The 8,992-nt window shown below is 37.4% G+C and overlaps 1 long non-coding RNA gene across 1 annotated transcript; it reads left to right on the top strand.

Moving 5' to 3' along the window:
• Positions 1-7: 7 nt before the first annotated feature.
• Positions 8-3,676, top strand: LOC127960276 (uncharacterized). Its single transcript, XR_008154361.1, has 2 exons — positions 8-1,671; positions 3,100-3,676. It is a non-coding gene; the product is annotated as an uncharacterized LOC127960276 (long non-coding RNA).
• The last annotated feature ends 5,316 nt before the right edge of the window (positions 3,677-8,992 follow it).

Below are 8,992 nucleotides of genomic sequence, written 5' to 3' on the forward strand. Positions count from 1 at the left end.
CCACGCACACACAGACAAACCTGTCAGCTATATAATCCTCATGAGAATGACACATGCCTGCCCCTGTTTTATGACCAACACATGTATACTTCATGCTGCTATACCAGACACTTCCCTCCATCACATTTGTGCACTACTGAATACTGTAAATCACTGCGCCTCTGTCTCTGCTGAGGTCTATACAACATAGAACAGCAATTGATCAGTTGTTGATAATGCTATTGATGAGGTATTGCTTTTGGAATAAAATGATCATATTCTTAATTTTCTAAATGTGGACTTGTTCACAAATACTCCCCTTTGTAAGTGCTAACAGCTTCAGCAATGGCTTAAGTCGAGAAAGTATTTTGGACAAACAGTGCCCTCTAGTGTGTATTAAGAGCTCTTGCATGGGAACAATTTTACTCTGGGAGAGCTGTGAGAATTCATCATGGAATCCTGCCTTACAACAATAACAAAAAATTAGTTAAAACAATAAACTCCTTCTTTATTGTCACAAATAATAAGCTATCACTTTCTCATAATGTGCTTGGTAAAGTTTTGTCTCTATCAAAAAAAAGATGTGAAATGTGATTTCATTTATATATTAACAAAAATTATTTGGGGGGTACAAAAGTGTTTTTTTTCCACTTTGTTGTCTAAAGTTCTAATGCCAAAGGTATAATAAAACCATTTATGACTTTTAAACTAAATTGGTAGGAACATGAACACACTTATGAAATTACCTAACTGAAGACTATTTTTGACTTATTGAGTAATCAACATATTTTATCATATATTGACAACATATTTTATGATATGAGTTAACAACAACTGTTTAACATTTACAAACAGTGAGTCTTTTAAAACTTTGTAAGTGTACGTTGGATAATTTTTGTCTTGAAGACTAGTCCCATAATGTTCTGGAATGTTCTAGACTATTATAGACTGTTACAGGAATTTATAGAATGTTCTAAAAACATTCAAGGCAATATTAATATTCTGAAGTAACTGTGAACATCTTCCAAACTTTAACAACCAGAAAGTGCTAAAACAATTTGCCATACATGTATGTGTTTTTATTTAGTAATATGTTTGCAACTTGGCAGATTGTAACACGTGGGCTTCTCTTAATAAATTTAAAGATATCTTTCTCAAATGATCTGAATTAACAGCAAAGTCACTTGGCAACTATAAATGTTTTTATATTAAAGCATAGAGGACATATTTGTGTGCTATGGAGAACATTTTTACAATTGCTAATTTTCCTAAGTATAAAGTCAATAAATGAGCTAAACAGTATTTACAGATCGTTCACGTAAGCTTGAGTTCCGGTGCTTTTGTTCCCTCTGAAGCTGCGACAGCTATGCGCATTAAATAATCGCCTGTACCATGTGACCTCATTCAATGTTTGTAAACACGCGTCAAGCACATGTGATCCAGAAGTGTTTAGGAACGTGTAAAGCGCGGTGGCCAATCAGTCGCCGGGGGAGTGTCTGGGGGCGGGGCTTGAATATTTCGCCCTGGAAAAATCGATAGGGATCTTGTAATGATGCGAGGAGACTACGTCTAAAGAAAGGAAAGTGAGGAGTTAGGTCAGATTGAAACAAGTGAAGAGTGCAGGCATCCGTGGAATGCAGATTATTTAGAAGAAATATTATATTGGAAAGCAATCGGTTTGAATGTACCCACGTAAGTAGAAGAATGTCTTATTATAAGATGAACAAGTAATTTATTTGTTTCTAAGACTGGTAATAATATAGGAATCCTTTTAAATGCCTTAATATTTTTAGCCATACATAATTTATAAATACTATCTGAAAAATAATATTGACGAGTTGATGCCATCACTTGAAATCTGAGATTGAAGTGTACTAATAATTATTCCAAAAGGCCTTTAAGATATATCACTGCGTCATAGCTATTGCGTCAACAATATGGAGATTCATTAGGGAATTTCTCCTGCGTAAGAGATTTCGTAGATCGCTATTAACGTGTCGCGGCTGAATGTGACATAATCATAAGTGAGTCTTCCACTGTCTCATTAACTGCATGCTTCCCGTTCAAGAAAAAAAAAGGATGCTGCGCGAGCGAGAGATGCGTTGCGTACATCACTGGCTGGAATTTAAGTGCGCACTTCTTGTCGTTTCATACCATCGCTGAAGCAAATCTGTCAAAAAGAGGAACCGTAAAGAGCTACTGTCAAGTAATAATAGTGAATTGCATATTAAAAGAGGCTTAACATACATTTGGTTACCCGTTTAACACCAAAACTTTTGTTGTTATAGATACTTAATAGGGCTTAGGACGTCAAATCTCAACACTGTCTTTCTTCTTCAGCGTGTTTTACAATAAACTCTTAGTAGTTATTTTCTGGTGCGCACTTGACCAAGCGAGGTAAACAAATAATTAGCGCAATGCTCAATTTTCCCTCCAGGTGGCGCAATCAGGCCACATTATATGCTTCTTGTTTGTAGCCTGAAGTGAACAATGCGGTAGACCTGTAATTGTTATAATTTTGTAAATATGTAAATTTATGAATTAAAATAATAAATAAACCAACGACAGTATTAGACTCTTTTAATTAAAAAAAGATAAAATAGTGAATTTATAAACAATATTTATATATTATACCTTATATGTGTATTTATAATCCCTAAACTAATAAGCTATTTTTTTTATTTAATAATTGTATGATAATTGATAATTGTATGTTCAATGTCTTCTATAGAGACTGTAAGTGTAAAGAATGCTTTGTGTCTTTTATTTTTATGCCAGTGTCAAATATGAATTTCTGTCCAGGACCTGTATACAGACAATAAAGTAAAGTATTAGTGTTCCTGGCATGACTCTTGCCCAAGAAAGATGAATTTCATAAACTTTCTAGTACCGAAAGTTGTGATAATAATAAACATCCTTTATAAACATATTATATAAGCCTCTTCTCAGCATCCCAGAAAATGCTGGAAATAAACCAATTGTTGAATGCAAGTTCAAATAATGTTTTGTGCATGAAAATTGTGTTTTAAAAAATAAATAAAAAATTCTGTTTGCAATTTGCTGACTGTATATTAACTGCAATATTTTCTCTTTTCCATCCCATTTAAATGGCATGTTCAGAGCCTCGATAAAGATGCCTTTCCCTTTAAGAGCTGGATCAGCATTGCACAAGCTGTCAGGTGCACAGAAGCAGCAAACCAAGAATAAACTGATGTTAGAGTGAAACAAGAAACTTGTAAACAAATATTCTCCCCTCCCTCTTGGTCACTCCCTGTACTTTTCTTTTGTATTTATTCTATTGACTCAGGTCTACAGTAGCTAGGTCTATACCTCTACTCTCGTATATACGCAGCAGTGGCAAGGAAAACAAAAACGAAACTATGGATCAGTACAAACTGTACTGACAGAATGGGGTTTAAATGTATGCACTGTAGCATATTTAATATTTGCCTGTTTTGAACTGTGTTTTTCCAGTGCCATCTCCTCTTGTGCTGCTCCTAGAAGCTGAATTCAGATGGTGCCATAGAGTACTTTATGGCATCTAGCACCATTTGAAATCAGTGTTCTTGGGTCGGTCTTGACATCACATGGGACACCTAAATGGTGTTGACTGCAGTGTTTGTGATCAATGTCTTTGCATGTCTGATTTGCACAAGTTTCATGAATGAAATAAAACAAATTTATTCTTCTGCTACAAGTGTCTTTTTTCACCCAATCCAATACAATTAGCAGGCAATATAATAGTCTTAATACGGCCTCTGTTGGAACCTTTTCATGCATGTTATGTTAATCCATTTGAACTTCAGCAGTGTTACAAGAGATGTGCGGACTTTATAATTTTTTAAATAATATAAGATATAAGCTATCTGTAAAAATATCACTGATGGGTGATTTGTAATCATAGCCCATCCGAAATTCCAGATCTGCTAATCTAAACCAATGAGTTTATGTAGGGAACTGCCTGTTTGAAAATGGAAAAGTAGTAATGGAAAGCGAATCATTTAGGGAAATCGGTTCTTTCGAACATTTTGTTTCAAAATAAGCAGTTCAGTGATTCTTCTTAGTCATGGCGTCGAGGAGTCAGTTGAGTTGCTGACTGGAGAACCAACCGTCCAGCAGGTTTATGAAACTAGTATGATGCCGTGATAAGTTTATAGCTCCTGAGTCCTGTGTGACTAACTAAATATCTTTACGTGTATTACCTGACACATCCAGATTATTCACCCTGGACCTCCACTGCAGCACCAGCACACCATCTCAAAATTTGGCAAATGTATCGAAACTTTGTTTGATATAAAATAAAAGGTCAACACTTAAGTCCACATGTCAATTAAATACGTGTTTACTTCCACCAAGGCACGCGTGTATTCTAAACGACACTACTACAGAGTCCAAAATTGACCATAACGATTCATTTCCACAGGGAAAGTGGAGATTCAACCATAGGCCTGCTCGAACTTGGTTCAGGAGGAACTGATGACGCAACAGCCGCTTGGCGTCACGCTCTCTCACATCTCAGTCCTTCACCGCTAGATGGCACTCTGTGACCTCAAAACGTTTCCAAAACCAGACACGCATGAATACGATTCTCCTCAAACGGTTGACTCCAGGCGAGCATCAATCTAATCTAATCTAAACCCAGATGAGTTCATTCTCATTTTTAACTTTGTACTTGGGATCACTTTCCCAGCATCTGTAACGGATCCCACTTACTGTGATTGCATTTAATGGTCTGATGGTTGTATTAAAACAGGATGTGCTCTAATGCATTCATGACACAGCTGATTGACCAACACTAAATGATACTGGAGATATAGCTTTGAAAACCCTTGCTTAGCATATTCTGTTTTTAGTTGCTGTTAACCCGTCAGCGTCAATGGAGATTTCAATTCCTCTTTACACAGACAGTTTTTTATGAGTCATAAACACATATTGTGCTAAACAGGGCAGTTGCAAGGGGGTGCAAGGCCCTTTACAATTGTGTGTATGTGGGTGTGGGTGTGGGGGGGGGTTGCTATAGTAACGAAGGGAACTTTAACACATCTGATCGATTGTGACACAGGCATAGCCGGAAACGTAACTGTCAATTTCGTCACCGTCCCTTTTTAGGGGAAAATAAATAGATTTTCACTAAGGTTCAACCAACTGAGTTTAAACTTGAACTCTGAGTTGACTTACCCTGAGATGGGAAACTCTGAGTTTTCGGTTACAGAACATCTAAAAAGAGTTGGTTTAATTAACTCTATATTGACCGACTCTGAGTAAAGCACTTGCACAATAACTATAAAAAAGCCATTATCAATAGAGCACTGATATTACGATTCACCATGGCAACAGCTCCAGCCAAAAAGCCGTCTGCAGACTTCAGACTCGATACAAATATAATTCTTCTCAGTGTTATAATATCATAGGTGAAACTGGCACCACGTTAGATTAATGAACTAATAGCTAATCATTTTATGGTATCTCATGGGCAAAAAAAAAAAAAAAATATATATATATATATATATATATATATATATATATATATATATATATATATATATATATAAATAATAATATTAATAATAATATTTTAACTGCAATTTTCTTATTTTACACATGATCTGCCAACAGAGTAAGAAAAATATGGCAGTGGTTATTTACACTAAGTGGAATTAACATATTTTCTTAGTGATAGGTCTTATTTACAGTAGGCTATAAGTGCAAGTAGCTCTAGATGCTATTTACAGAAAAAAATGTACCATGAAAATAGTGATATATTCTATTTACCTTGTAAAAGTAGCAGTTCTTTGCAACAGGCTAAGTGTAAATAATAATTAGATGCTAGTTATACTTCATACTGGCAGATACATTTGCATCTCAGTATTGTTATACATTAACAGGATGCAATAACAGATTGTAAATGATTATATTTATTACAATTATAAATAGTTATATCAATATTATTACTCGTTAGGCACTTTACTCCCATTTTTAGATCATTTTGTTAATTTTTTTTATTGAAAATAAATTCTAATGTGACATGAGATGGGAAAAATGAGAAGATCGAACTCGGCAAAAGCCGGACTCTAATAATCAATCGTGTTACAAGTTAGTTATCCATTCCCAAAACATTACTGCCTACACCATTGAAGCCGTTATTCACGTGTCGTATTTAACCTTATGTGAACAAGCCTAAGTATCTTATATAATTTTCCTATATAGAAAATCAATCTTTATTTAATGAATTCTTTTAATATTTGTACTTGGGACGAAAAAAAAAAGAAAAAAAAACACTTAGTAAGAGCATTTTTCCAGCGTGCATCAAAAGGGAGATTAGACTGAAAGAAACTCTGGGTTTATCGAAGAAAACCTGCTCCTGACCAGGTTAGGTTCATAGAGTAAGTTAATGAGGTAACTGACTCTGAGTATACATTACCTCTCTTTCAGAAACAGGCTTGACTTACCCTGCTTTCTCGGGTTTGACAAACCTCCCATTCAGAAACAAAAAACCTAGAGTTTCCCTCATTTCAGGGTTAACATACTCAGAGTTTTCACTTAACCTCCTTTTTGAAACATGCCCCAGGTAAGCCAGTGAATGATTTTACTTTGTATTTGAAAGTAAACCTCTTTAAAAGTTTATATTATGTCTTTATATTTAGAGTACTGAGTGCACTTTTCTAGCCTTGCTTAGCTTTCGATTAGCATCATATGTAATTCATGATATTTCCATTACAGCAAGATATGGATGATGATAGGTAGCCATGAATTTCAAATTTGGGGTTTTACAAACATTATTGGTGCAACCAACCACACAACAACTCTTTGGCATGTTAAGGTTAGTCCACTTATACTGTACGGCGGTTTTTTTTCCCCTAAAAGTGGGAGTGACTCTGTTCATAGACATTCTATGAGGCTGCGCCAGTTGTGCATGAATTGCAGCAGGGCTATTATTTTAGTGAATGAACTGAGGATGATGTCACGGGCTCATGTTTGGTTGACCAATCGGTGGAAAGGGGCGTGTCATGACCGCCCAGAAGGGGAAAAAAATCGCAGTTACATATGTTACCTTGGTTCCCTGAACGGGGAACAAGATACTGCGATGACGTCAATTTATTGTCCGAATAGCACTTAGCACTGCCCCAACGCATACGGAAGAGAGCTACTGAGAGTGAGGAGTCACGTGCAGATTTGGGTTGATTTGGGCTGGGTCTGAACCATAGACAGTAAAAGAAAAGGACACAGCAACCCCGTTGGATTCAACAGAGAAAAATGAAGTCAATTAGAAGCAAGCACTTCCTGGGGGTCAGGAGTACTGCGCAAACTCAAACTGAGCTTGACGACGTAGCAACCTGTATGTCTTCTAATCACTGTGCCAAGAGAAATCTGAATCACCCACCGAATCTTGCAGAGAAGGCGAGCGTGAACAGGTGAAATTTTGGTAAGTATTCTGATTAATTATCTCCCTTGACTTTATGCCTCCACGCCCCCCCGATTGTCTCATAGACAGAAAAAAGATTGCCTGTGAGATTCTCCTCCTGTCCATACGGTAATTTCTCTACTGTGCGACAGAGAGTCGCTGGTTATGACGCAATCGTTAGCCTATTTTTTTACAAAAACTGCTTCTACGGGGCCATAACGTAAGATACAAAGAAATGGAGCCTTTTATAAATTTTCTTGTTTCTTTAGAAATAATTAATGGACAAATGGAGTCTTTAAACACCTCAGATGTAAAGTTATTCTCTGTCAAAGTGACACCAAAATGAATGGGAGTCAGTGGAATGCTAACAGCAAGTGGGGTCCGCTAGCCAATGGCGGCACCCAGGGGTGCTTCAAAAAAATATGAAACCCTGCCCCCCTGGTCTGAACCAGTCGGCCATACGAGTCTCGTGACTAAACATTCCAGAACTCTTTCATTTTTGCGCATTTATTATTTCAGTGGGACAGAGAAGGATCTACGAATATGAGAAAGAAAGTAAAGCAATGTAAAAAAAGATAAGGTGAAAGAAAAGGGACCTTACAGCTCACAACAAGCGCAAAACAGCGGTATTTGGAGAACCTCTCAGGCATCCAAAATATCCACCCATACGAGCTCCCGGCAGCGGAATGGCACAGAGATCTGGACCATTTACAGCCATGCACATATATGGACATTGTGAATTATCTTGTTTTTGGTGTAAGTTACAACACAATGCAGGAGTTTAAAAGCCAAGTCTTTGGAAAGTTACGAACAAGCCTCCAGGTTGTTGAAAACAGTGTTGTACTGGCGAAGGTAAGTTTCTTTACATGCGTTTTAGTATGTTGTAATTACATTGCATTTAGCAGACACTTTTTTGCCAAAATGACTAAGTAATTAACTGTGACTGTTTCGTTAACACTAGATTGTAACGAGATGTTCAATGTACACAAGCAGTTTTTAACACAGTAGTGACTTCCAGGCATGGTATAACAGTGCGGAACTGCGAGAACCTCCTCTACTACTGAGTTAACAACACACGTAAACAATCATGTTTTGCCGCCGGAATCCTGTTTTGTCCTATTTCTTTAATGTCAGTGAGAGTGAGCCATAGGTGGCACTCAACTGACACTAAACCTGCCATGGATCTGCCCTAAGCACCAAGTCAGTAGCTCGTCTTGAGTTCTTTAACAGCCTCTGGAGTCAGGTCTTCTCCCTTGTCCAGCTCCTTAAGCACATCTGCTTGATAAGCCTGGTGTACACCTATAGAGCGCAGCCGCGTCTTGTCCAGCGGCCATATTAGATTTCCAGACCAAGGCGGACGTACAGTATTTCTGCACAGCTTGGACGTCAACTGGGGACGTGACTTCAAAGACGGAGCAGACTTAGGCTCAAGATGTGCCGCGAGTTTCTTCTACTGCCAGCATCGCCACATATCCATGTTTCGCCTTTTTAGAAACTGTGGCGAAATCAGGGGAGGTGGGATTAGTGATTTCCACGTAAAAAATTTTGCTTCCAAGACTTCGAAACCTCGTGGTACAACTGAAAGACATTGCATCACAAGCTCCCGGGGTA

This window comes from Carassius gibelio, chromosome B6 (genome assembly GCF_023724105.1).
Source record: "Carassius gibelio isolate Cgi1373 ecotype wild population from Czech Republic chromosome B6, carGib1.2-hapl.c, whole genome shotgun sequence".
NCBI classification, from domain to species: domain Eukaryota; kingdom Metazoa; phylum Chordata; class Actinopteri; order Cypriniformes; family Cyprinidae; genus Carassius; species Carassius gibelio.